Genomic DNA, 13575 nt, shown 5'->3' on the forward strand with positions numbered 1-13575 from the left:
AACGAGAACATGCATCATGTGTTGATTTCTAGTCATGTGGCGGTGAGGACTTGGGTTTATTTTGATGATTTATTCAAATTAAATTGTTTTAATTCTCACCTCTCTCTTAAATCTTTTCTTAAATGTTGGTTGGTTAATTTTAAAGGTCACATTCAGAATATTATACATTGCCTTATTTTGTGGTTTCTTTGGTTGGAAAGGAATAATTCCCTTTTTAATGGTATTAGGATGGGCCATCTTAATGTCATTCAAAAAGTTAAAAATAAGGTGGTGACGGTTATGGTTGTTAATTTGATCTCTATTAAATATTTTAAAAAATATTTCTTTGTGTTTGAAGCTTTAGGGTGTAACTTGGAGTTTTCTATTCCTATTGTGCGTACTTTTCAGTGGATCGAGCACCCTAGAAATTTCTATAAATTAAACATTGATGTGAGTTTTTATGGGAATGTTGCTGGTTTTGGTGGGGTCACTAGGGATAGAAATGGTTTACTTTTTGCTGGTTTTGCGGGGCCTTTGAATATATGTGATTATAATACTGCTATGAATAAGGCTATTCTCTATGGTTGTCAAGTTTGCACCACTCTTAATGTTTTTAACTTGATTATTGAAGTCAATTCTTCTTGCAATTTTATCCCTCTTGTTGCTGAGATGGATTCTTGTTGCAATGCTAATAGTTTTTATCTTATTCGTGAAATTAAGCAGCAGGTTTTGGATTTGAATTATTCTTTTCATCATATTATGAACGGGGGTAATGTCTGTGCCTCTTGGCTTGCTCGGTGGGGTTGTGATCTCATTGGAATTACTGATTTTTTTAGGATTAATTGTCTTGACCAGCTTAAAGGGTATCTTAAACTTGAGGAGAATGAGGTTCCTTATGTTAACGATTAATGCTCGTTTGCTTTTGGTGGCTCATATATTTGTTGCTTTGTTTCAAGTTATGCTTTGTTATTCTGCTCTCTTTTATTTCTTTAGTCTATATAAGACGGTGGTTTTTAATTCTGGTAACAGATTTTGCTTAGTTGCATTGTTTGGTGTTCATGGTTTAGCCTTAATCAATGTGAATTTTGACTTGAGCAATGATCTTTATGGCTACATTGCTGATGGTCCTACCTATTGTTGCTCTTCTACCTTCATTCTTTGGAGTGTTAAGTGTAATGATAGTTGTGTGGTTGCCATTTTTTATGATTCTATTTTAGTTTTTGGATTGTGGACGATCCCTTCGCTGGGGGTTCTTGGTATGTGTTGTTGTCTTAATGGAGTATTTTGCCTGCTGTTGTGCTGGGTGCCGTTTATGTTTGGTAATAGTTGGGGGAAAAATTGGTGCGTTGGCTGGAATGTTAATTGGAAGCAGCTATTTACAGAATTGTTTTTGTGGTATATTTTAAACTTTACTTGGTTTTGGATGGCTGGTTGGGGCAGTCGGGACTCTTTCCAGTTGGTTCTTGGTTGGTTTGAAGGTAGAATTGAGTGGCATGGGGATGCTCCAAATGAGGCTCTTCCTAATAAATTATATCTGAGCTCTTTAGGTCTTAATTCCATATTTGGCTTTACTGGTCACAATTTTTATTTCTTCTACATTATTTATAATATCTCTTAGTTGCATTGCATATTTGATACTCTTTTGTTGAGTATTTGTAAAAGCGCAACAAAGGGGCAATAAAAGGGTAACAAATCTGAATGGTTTTTGTCGTTCGGTCTCCGCACATAATATTCTTTCGTTCCAAATAGACCCTTAATTTCTATCTATTCAACAATGATGAAGAATCTTTTTATTTTATTTTATTTTATTTACTAATTCTAATTCATATCATATTTAATTACCCTAAACCTATATTTTTTTTTATCATTCACTCCTTATTTTTAAAAAATCAATTATGTTCAAATAAAGGTTAATTGCATGATATTTTAAATAAAGAAATCCTCTTTGTTAGAATGGTTAGACGTGTCCTTCTTCTAATCCATAAGAGGCCCTGTGGTGATAAGGCTATGCCTTATACAGAAATGCTTCACAGACTCACAGTGTAAGGCTTTGTCGCTTTCACTATAAGCTATATCATATCCGTTTGTTTGCTGCTCAACGATGATTGATTATTAATTATTATTGCTTGCTCTGATGATTGCTATTTGTGTCTGAAACTCTGAATAATTCATATCGTCGAGCTTATTGGATCCACATATTATTTTAATTTGCAGGAAGACATTTGATATGTAAATGATCATTACTATTAAAGCAAGCTTTCATAGACTTTTTTACCGTACAGCAGCGGTTAAAACACATACTATATTCTTACCAGTCGAGGTGTACGTACACGAGCTTGCTGAGATGGATGCCAGATTGTGGGAGCTAGGGCACGGGCGAGGAGGAATCGAGGGAGATTACAAAGGGAATGAATTCACGGGAGATTAGTAATATCATGGATATTTATTTGATTTTTGGAAATGAAATTTTAGTCATTTTTGTCAAAGATAAGATATTGCACCAAATAGTATGAATTAGGCTTGTTTCTTAAATAATTTTTTTAGTACAAAAATTTAATTTTTTAACTAAAAAACTGCTTTAAGTAATAGTAAAAAAGTAAGTCGTATTTACAGGCAGCTTGAATTAATACTCTATTACAGTAAGCAGCAGAACTTGTGTCGTTCATACATAAATGTCTCCAGCTTCAGCAAGTAGCATGAAAGCATGCTGTATCCAGGTTGTATAACTCAACCCTATTGTAAATAAATTATAAATGTGAATTGTTCTTAGGTCTTTGTATAATAATAAATTATTTTTTAATTTATTATTAAAAAAATTGATGTTTTCATTAAAAAAAATTGAATGGAAACATTACATTTTAAATAATTATATCTATCATTTGAGATAACTTTCTTGCTGCTTTTAGAAATATCTTTTTATTACAAAATTTTAATTTTTGTACTAAAAAAATACTTTAAATAACAAAAAAAAAGCCGTCACAAATAGAGCTTTAATTTCTACCTCTTCAACAATGATGAAAAAAAATTTTTTTTTTTTTATCTACTAATTCTAATTCATATCATATTTGATAAACAAGCGTTAGTTACTACTGTCTCAGATAACCTAAATTTTTTATCATTCTCTCCTTATTTTTTAAAAAATCATTATGTTCAAATAAAGGTTAATTGCATGATATTTTAAATAAAGAAATCCTCTTTGTTAGAATGGTTAGACGTGTCCTTCTTCTAATCCATAAGAAGCCCTGTGGTGATCAGGCAATGCCTTATACAGAAATGCTTCACACAGTTTAAGGCTTTGTCGCTTTAGCTATAAGCTATATCATATCCGTTTGTTTGCTGCTCAACGATGATTGATTATTAATTATTATTGCTGGCTCTGATGATTGCTATTTGTGTCTGAATAATGAATAAATTTTAAGAATAAGCATAATTAAAAATTGTATTAACAAATTAAGCACGTTTAAAAAAATTAAATATAGGAAAAACCGTCTGTTTAAACGGCGACTTATGCTGACTATGATTGTAGCCGTTATGCTAAGTTGGCAAAGAAATGGTCATATTAATAAGTTGCCCGGATTACAAACGACTTATAAGTCGCCCGTTTAATGGGCGACTTAGGTTATAATCAAAAAATAAATAAAAAATCTGATTCGTTACGGCAAATGCTTCCAATGGTTGTTACAGCCTTTGATATTAAACTTATTTGATAGTTCAATCATTATATTGAAAATTTAATTTATTGAGATTAGTACATAAGTAATATTAAATCATTATAACGCTAGTAATCTTCATTTCATCTTATTTGAACATTAAAGCAAAGGATTAGCATGCAAGACCACTAGATAAAATTAATGAACTCTTTACGGAATGAAAGGCTATGTGATTTTGAACACACTAGATTAAATTAATTGAAATGATCCATAACATAAGCATACTGAAATACATAAAAAAGATGAACTAGTGTCGCCTACGCAGCCTCTGTGGCAATGCATCAGTGCCTGGAGTGTAATGTTGTGGAGGTCGTCGTGGCCTTTGATGTAGCATGTGATACTCCTCCTCAGCAACTTCTTCCTCAGCTATGTCATCTCTATGAAGGGAGCTCGGTACAAAATCCGGTGTGAGGTATGCATCCAAATCCGCTGGCACTTGGCTACTGAAGAGGTCCGTAGATGGCCCTTGATCAGGATAAGAGGAGGGTCCAGCATATCCACTGTATTGCTGAGGAGGTTCCTGGGTCATGGAAAATAGTGTATCATGCTCACTTCTATCCTCAAAATATCCTTGATCTTGAATATACAACTGGCTACACAAACCACGACAAAGCTCTGCCACTATGTTTATGTCCCTCTGTTGTTGTGTATCATTTGAACCATTGAAGTATTGTTGCAAAGCTTGTTCAGCACCAAGGAAAAAGTCCATCTGAAATAACAAAAGAAATTCGTTATTAATTAAAAAAATAAATTATATAAGAAATTTATAGCATATTAAATTTAAATGTACCAGAAGACGCTCAGAGGAAGCTCTAGGATATGCCGTTGTGGGAGGCTCAACAGGTGGCGGAGCAGCGACCAGATCTCGAAATGTCAAAGTGGGAGAGTAACTGATCGGGAAGGGAAAGGTAAATAAATTACTTAAAAAGTCTAAGTCGCCCCTTTATTGGGTGACTTATAAGTCGCTCGTTAATCAGACGACTTAGACTTAAGTCTTGAATTAGCCACATCAGCTGCCACGTTGTCCGCAGGCCGCACCTAAGTCGCCTTTCAAACGAGCGACTTTGCCTATAATAAAATTTTTTAAGCGTCATGCTTAATCTTATTGTTTAATTATTAATGTTGCTTAGTTCGAAAATTTTGCCCTGAATAATTCATATCGTCGAGCTTATTGGATCCGCAAATTATTTTAATTTGCAGGAAGACAATTGATATGTAAATGATCACTACTATTAAAATAGGCTTTCGCAAGCTTTTTTTACTCTACAACAGCGGTTCAAACACATACTATATTCTTAGCAGTCGAGATGTACGTACACGAGCTTGCTGAGACGAATGCCGGATTGTGGGAGCTAGGGCAAAATCGAGAAAGAATTGAGGGAGATTACAAAGGGAAGGAGCTCGTGGGGGAGGGAGATTACAAAGGGAACGAATTCATGGGAGATTAGTAATATCATAGTTATTTATTTGATTTTTGGAAACGAAATTTTGGTCATTTTTGTCAAAGATAAGATATTGCACTAAATAGTATGAACTAGGCTTCATTTAGGACTGTTTTCTTATTGTTTCTTAAATAAGCTAAAAAAATGCTTTAAGAACAATAAGAAAGTCATCCCAAATGAAACCTTAATCTCTTTAATTAGAATACGATGTATTTTTTTTAACATCTCATCATCTAAACAAACTTGAAATTAATTAGACGATATGGTTCTTGTTGATTTTGTTTCTTCGAGGCACTCACTCTTTCTCTAAGCACACACAAGAGGAAGGGTATTTGCGCTCTAGATGACCGGTATAAACTTCATATTATTCTTATGTATTGTTTGATTTAGGCTTCGTTTGGGACGGCTTTTTTACTGCTTCTTGAAGCAGCTTTTTAGTACAAAATTTCTAAAAAGCTGTTTCAAGAAGCAATAAAAAAGCAGTCCCAAACGAAGCCTTAAGCTTATTTTGAATTGAATTCATTATGTTATCATTATCATTGTAATTATTTAGACAAATCAAATTATCTTGATGATATCAATAATGTGTGCCATATTTTTATTTTAATAAAAAATTAAGAGAGGGTGTTATGTTGTAATTAGTATAGAACTAAATATTCATACATTATACTCATCATAAAATCGATTCATTAATTATAAAATTTATTCTAATTAATTTTTTTATTATAATATTTTAATATAAATTTGTGTTGACCTATAAATAATTAGTATTGTTAACTCAAACAGTCAAATGTGATCTTATTTTTGAGATTTTTTGAACTAATTAAATACAAATTATACACATTATATTTACAACTTTAAATTTGAGGCCACATAATTAATAGTCGGGCGATATATCAAATTAGGCTGTATAAAGGAGTTCTCTCCTAAATATTTTGTAGCTTTCGTTTGAACGTACTTATAATTGTAATTCATAGTTTACTTCAAAATTAGAACTAATTTAAACATAGATTATTCAATATCGTCTATAATTATTCAATCGATATTTTTATAACTACTTATTAAGTTTATTCACATTAGACTCGTCTGATTTATTTAGGAAAGGAAACAACAGCTAGTTTATTTAGTTGTTGACGCTCTTTAATATTGAAATTTCCAATGTTTTGTACCATCTTTAATAAAAAACAATGCCATATTATTTTGAAATCTCATCATCTATTCTAGAACTTTATCATTCAGAATGATTATCTTAAATATGTGAAGATTTTCAATTCAATCACCTTTTTGTCATACAGCTATAGTGAGTTGATGTACCAAGCCTCTCCAAGGGTTGACAGTTAATGCAAATCTACTAACGTGGCCAATACCTTATCCTCCTCGAAATATAGTCGAATTAGTTATGTTGAATCACGAAGACTTATCGGCTTAAACTCTATAGTCCCGTATAAATAATGTCATATTATAATATAATAAAGTTATATGGTAGAGAAGAAATATCAGAGTGGAGTTAGAGAAGATGAACTTCCGTGTTATATTTTTAGTATTGGGATAGTTTGTGTAATTAAATATATTAATTTTACCTTTTTATGTTGGTGAAGCGTAAAAGATTATCATTCATAAACCTTTCATGAAGTATTGGCAGAACTCGATATGTCTTTATGTAGTAGTTCTTTTCCGACGCCTAATTTCAATCCTTTTATCTCACATATTTTAGTTAAGATCTACGTACCCGTGTTTGATCCTAAAAGTTCTATAGTGATGATACTCGGTCGATAATATAATTAAAAATCCGGAAAATGAATCACTGAATAGTCGTGTTCAATTGAGTGGGTATGGATATAGAGCTTCCCTTATGAATTAAACGCCTCTTCAGCATTAGTTGCTCACGTGAGTTACGATATTAAGAGGCCATCTAAATAATACCAAATAAGAAATAAAATACCTAATAGACTAAAGTTGTTACAATACATGACCTTAAATGATAAGTTACAGACAAATCCACACCATGGCATTAACTTAATGGGTACTCTCTCTTTGATTGAAGAGTTCTTATCAATCATGCCTAAGGCGCTATCTTAACTCATTTTATGATAGGGGTATGTTCCCAAATTATTTCCTAAACCCTCCAACCTTTTCTGTGCATAGGATGAGTATGAACTTCTTTTATATCTATCTCTTCTTTGAGTACTATCAACCACCGGTGTATCGCCATCTTTCAATCTGATTTATCGAGTAATCCCATAACAGAAAGATAGAGTTAGTGGTTGGCATGTTATTTCAAAAATAGAATATTTAAATTATCCTAGTATATTAATGAAAATAATTGAAATTACTAATATAAAAAACTAAAAAATTGTACCTTCTTTCGGAACATCTAACATCGTTCATTTTACTTTCTTGTGGTGAAACTTTATTGTCTTTTTTATATCTATTACTTATTATCCAAAACATTTATTATTTTTGTATCCCAAGCACACAAAAAGTACTAAATTAGCTCCACATCTTCCCATTATTACTAAACTAAAATTAACACGATAAATAATTTCACATTTTTCTCAACTTGTTAGAACCAAGAAAAAGTTCACTCTTGGAAGTAATTTACAAACACTCATCTCCTTTATGCCTTTCTCAATGCTTACACGATATTCTGAAGACTTTGTAATATTCCACCACACTCCAATATATGTACATGGAACAATATAAGAGAAACTGAGTCAGTTTGCGAAGCGAAGATTTAATTAGACTGAGGCCCTTTTAGGTATCCAAACCGCACTACGCTCGACTTCTCTCAAAGTAAAAATTCCAATTGTAAACAGCAACTTCATCCAATCTCATAACTATCATAAAACGAGCTCATGTCGAACATATAACTGCAAATGATGAGACATAATGGGTTCGCAGGCATGGAATGTATCTAAGGATGGTCACACTGGATGCGAATGCACTCCAGATAGTGTGCCACATGAGTAATAGACCATCACCAATGTTACCAGAGCTTAATAGCACCAAAAAAATACTCCTTGTCAGAGCCCACTAATGATGTGGAGGAGAAGGCAAATCGCGCAGTGAGAATACATGAGGACAAATAGTTAATCATATTGCAAAGGATGTAGTCCAAAAAGTTTTAGATGAACTCTTCGACCAAACTAATTCGGTTCAGACGACAGTGTCCGCGCGTGGGCCAACAGATGAAGTTCAGTGTTGAAGTATAGTTTGAAAGAAATAATATAGAACGCTGAAGAATAACATATAAGTGATAGTAGTATAATCTTAGCATAATAAAAATTCTCGCCTAAAATTTGTCCAGAGGATTTGAGAGTAATAATTTGAGGCGCAAAAACAGATAGACCAAATAAATGAGGCCAAATGTCTGACTAGCGACGGTTTAAGCAAAAAAAATAAGTAGAGATATGACTACAGTCAGGAACGCCAGCAGAGTTGTGTATTGGTGGAGTAAAGAAACAAATACATCAGATGTCAAAGTTAGAATGATAGAAGGAGTGATATACGCCTTAGGGGACGTGAGTGCCTAATTGTGATACTGATACCATTAATGAATTGATGATACTCGTAAGCACAATTAATAGCTCTATGCGATTACATTAAAGGATAAATGAGTCTGATGAGATTTATGATTCAAGGCAGGGAACGACTTAGAGTGCAGAAAAGAGAAGATACTTTTGAGTATTGGCTCAAGGGTTGCTTAATCCATATTCATAATTATTATGAAGGGACGAGACATTGGAGGATGGACGACGAAGTCTGTGTGACGCAACAGCGGTGTGCAAAAGGTCATGTTGTTCAAGAAAGCGTTAGCCGATTTTATGCCAGCTATGAAAATATTTTAGAAGAGAGAGATTGCGTGAGTGAGAAGTTGAATTGCGATTATCCCATCTGGCAACTCGGTGATGAAATTAATATATGATAATTTGTGTCGTTAATATTGAAGTAATAAAGACTAGATATGTAGGCAGTTGTAGATTGGAGTGAAGATATGTTGTATACAATCTAACCTTTTATTTTTATAATATCAATTGAGTCAGTGGAGAGGTTGTTAAGAGAGTTATATCAAATTGTGTAAAGGATTGATTATAATTTTTTTGTGAATAAATTTGCGTGAGATAGTGAGATAAATATTACTGGTTATTATAATTTCGAATGATTTTATTGTGACGGTTATGGGGTATAATAAGTAAGAAAAAAATAAAGAAAGTAAAAATAGAGCCTTGCTTGTTGCTCAAATTGTGGATACATAAACTATTCCGTCAAGAAAGTCGTCTAAGAGGCCGGATAACGATTTCTGAAGAATAACAGTATGTACATTATACGTTGAAAGCGCCCGATGTTATTAAAAGGTTAAGACAAGAAAGAAGAAAGAATATTAAGAATTGAATGCCGAGGCACCGCACCTGCCTAAAAAAGATACGCAAGAAAGTATTATTCTTTAAAGGTGAACAGTATCTATCTCAGATGTTTTGTGTTGAGAAAGAGATGGTGTTCTATCAAGCAAGGCAAAGTTGGCCAGGATTCTCGATCTGAGATGTGAAGGAATTGGTGAAGGTAAATAAAAATGGTGAAGAGATGAATTGAGTATTTAATACAATGTCGTAGAGTTAGTGAGGTGATTCGTATAGGGAAAAAACGTGGATGTGGGTGATATTTAGCTAATTAGAGCCTTACGAATAACAAAAAGATTATAGGACAAATGGGAAAATAAAAACAAGATAGTGCAAAAAAAAAGAACGACAAGGGGTATTGGATCGCTAGTAAAAAGAAATTACAAATTTAATTAATCATTGTGCAGTGCAATAAATTTATGAGTCGATAATCGAGACATAGTAAAACTTATTCAACCGAAAAAGGAGCCAGATTTCACGGGAGTGCGTTGGAGCCCGCCACTGCTGCTCCATTAAGTTGGAGAGCCCCCGAGGTACTTAATACGAATGTGCTGTATGGACGCCTTTGGTATCTCGTGTCGCACGGTTCGCACACAACATAGACTTTTCAGCTCACGAGAAGCTGGAGGTTTGTCGAGGTTCCCGTGACCCGCGACACCCATTATTCTGTCCGACGGTGTAGGAGACAAACAGATATGCATGCCAGATTACGTGGCAGTAAGGTCTTCGACTATGCAACGGCACAACAGAGTGTAGTGTGACGGCCTTCGGACCGACGGTAAGAAAGCTAAAGACTCGAAGGCGCGGCCACGAGTTGAACCAGTCGCGACACGTTCCAACACCACCCGTGCTAACATCTCTGTTCTCTTGGGTTGCGCCCGACGATCTTAGAGCCATCCTGGAAGACTTGTAAACCCGATAATGAGTGCTTTTGATAAGAGGTGCACAGGTTTAGGAAAGTTCAGTCAGCCCGCAAGTACATTTGCGTAAAGATATTCGTGACTGCCGAGTTAACTGGGTGTAACCTACTGCGGAAGACAAGACCTATAAGCGATGTTAGCGGAATTGGTCTGACCGAGTGGGTGGATACAAACTGGTATTGGAACACATCGTTAACAGTAGGCCACTTAGTGAGTGGAAGCCCGCGATCTTGAGGGTATGAACACAAAACGAATCTCTTAGAAATCTTAATGTAGACTCGGGTGAGGTTAATATTGGAATACAATCGGACAGAACACATGCTCTTAACATCACTGACAACTCCAGGCTGTACCGGGACGCAAAATACAGGGGTGGTTGGCAGCCGAAGCCAGGATTGTCAATGAAGACGGGGTATCGGGGTTCGCCTCGGGTGTAGCGCACGTCACGGTATGAAAATAAAAATGGCTCAGTAGCAATCCGCGGATTGCGAGTTGACGCACCAACGCAGGCTGGAAGGTGTGGCCCCAGAGCACCGTTGTAGCAACGGCATTGTCCTGAGGAACTACCTGCTTTACTTCCTTGCATGGCCTATGCGGCTGCACCTATGCGCATCTGCACCGCTCAGCTTGCCACGCGAACAACAGGGAGCGTTGCAGCCTTGTAACGCAGTGCGATGGAAAAACTCGGACCTAGACCAACACGCTCGCAGTAAGCCCGGAATAGCATAAGTCACCGAGAGGAGTGCCCTACACCAAGGCTAGCTGGGGATGCGGGGCGTCGCCGCTTCTATGCGAACCTGGACTGCGGTGAGAAAAAAACAGGTCCTCATGATAGGGGTCCGCGAAAGAGCCCAACAGAGAAGGAATCGGGGGGGGCGTCAAACCCCGCGGCGGCGTGCGCCGTACGGGCGCAAACAGGGCAACGGGTAGAGGGGAACGGACGTGGCCCCACACACCAGAAAAAAACCGGGTGCGGCTATATAGTGGCTTCCATACATATGCGGTGCGTTCGGAAAATTTCCTGAATAAATAAAAACGAAAGATAGAGGAATTTAAAAAGGGACGACCCAGTATGAGTGTCTACACAGGGAAATGATGATAAGTTCACTTAGGGGTACCGGATGGCGAGGCCGCTCTCTCATGGCAACCCGGTCAGTTCCAGTTCACCGAACGCCGCCGACCCGGTGACCCGAGGAGATGAGGACCCAACTTAAAATATGGAGGTTGGCCGGTCGGTGACAGCGCAGCTCAGGCAAAGTTAAGGATGCATTGAGGTCCGTGGACAGGACAGGCACTGTTAACTCACGACAATCCGACACAAAACTATGAACAATGTTCAGAAAATTGATAAAAATTGATAACCTGATATTTATTGTTCATCGAGCGATAACAAACTTTTATGTAACGTCCTTAAGAAGCCACGCGCAGGCGAAGTCATGAAGACTACGTTACCGGGCCGCCAGTAACAAATGGTCGCCACCGGTGGCGTCGGTTATACTTAGAGCACACCGACTAGCCGAGGTCCGCCTGAATGCATCTACAGCCCGTAAAAGCGAGTGCAAGCGGAAAAATGACTTTATGGACAAGAGGAGAAACCAAGTGATGTTAACAGGCGGCGCATGCGAACATAATGGATCCTTAATTCAGGGTAAAGTGCGACAATACCAGCTGGTGTGGTAACGATCAAAGGTCTATGAAACTGAGGGTTCTATATTGAAGCGTGTGGTGGGCAAAAGCGGAGATTGAGAAGAAGGATATGGCGCGTAACCAGCATCCTTGCAAATAGAAAAGGTACCGAGGCAACATTAGACATCTGGCAGAATGATAGCCAGAATGGGGAAACAGCGTCAAGCAGGAGAGATATAATCCTAGTGGATCATAATCACAACTCGGATGCACGGCGGTGACACAAAGCGTTGGGATGTCAGAAGTATGGTGCCTGTGTCTCAGTGATCTTTAATGGCATGTGGGTTGACTCTCGAGCGCCCAGACGTATTATTGTAGTCCTCCATGTGAGTGTCAGCGCGGGGCATTGTATGAAAATCCGAACTAACCCTAGCGTTAGCCAGAGTTATGCCACCATGAAAAGAAATAAACCCCCCAAGCGTGCACGCACCATCCATAGAAAGCAAGGGGAAGTGGGGAAAGGGGACTAGAAAAGAAGGGGGCCGAAATAAAATACAATCATCCTAAAGTTAGTTCTACTTTGCTCAGGGAATTTGATCTACCTGACCGAAAGTTATGTATGATAAGGGCATATTATGAACAGGCTTTCCTATGAGTGGTGGGTCGAAAGTCGCTGCTCGATGTGTCTTGAAAGAAAAAGCGAAACTAACCGAAGCATGAAGGCAAGCTCCGCGCGAAGAGCATCTAGCGAGGCGCCCATGCCCGATAAAGAAAGGGCACCGTCCAAGGCCACCAAAAAGTGGGGTGGTGGTGAGAAGGTCCCGGGTGAAGTTTCAAAGTCGTTGTTGCCCAGATAATTATAAACGAACAAAAAGCTCGTGGGACGTCTACTAGAGGAGGGAATAAACCCGGATTTGCGGCCCAGATGGGGCGGCGAGCTAGCTATGAGGGCTGGAATAAGCGAGTATGTGAAACCCACTTGAGCATAGACGGGAATAGTCTGGCTGGTAATAAGTGCTAAGATGAAAATACGATTACAGTCGAGGTTACCAACTCCGGCTTACAACTCGCACAGTATTTGCTCAGATTTTGCTCGGATGCTAGGAGAATTTGCTTGCTCGTATTGCTAGGTATTTGCTCGGTATTGCTTGTAAACTCTATGTATTGCCTCAGTATCTTAGTGGTTATTTGAAATGTTATCCAGAAAGGTGATGAGATGTTGTTCGGCTCCGTCATTGGATTTAAAAAAACGGAAGGCAGAACCAAAAAACAGCGGTTCGGGTCGGGTCGGCGTCTTTTCTTCCTGCTACGTGGCGCTAAACTTTGGTGGTCCCGAACGTAGAGGAACTACCTTCACCGCGGACCAAATAAGATATTCCTAGTATTGGGATAGCCTTTCTATTTCTTTTAAAGTAATATTTTGTAGTACAAGAATGTTCATATATATATATATAATTAAAAAGATGCTTTTAATTAATGTATTAAATAGTGTTCCAAAACG

The sequence above is a fragment of the Dendrobium catenatum genome, unplaced genomic scaffold, assembly GCF_001605985.2.
Source record: "Dendrobium catenatum unplaced genomic scaffold, ASM160598v2 original_scaffold_254917, whole genome shotgun sequence".
In the NCBI taxonomy this organism is placed as follows: domain Eukaryota; kingdom Viridiplantae; phylum Streptophyta; class Magnoliopsida; order Asparagales; family Orchidaceae; genus Dendrobium; species Dendrobium catenatum.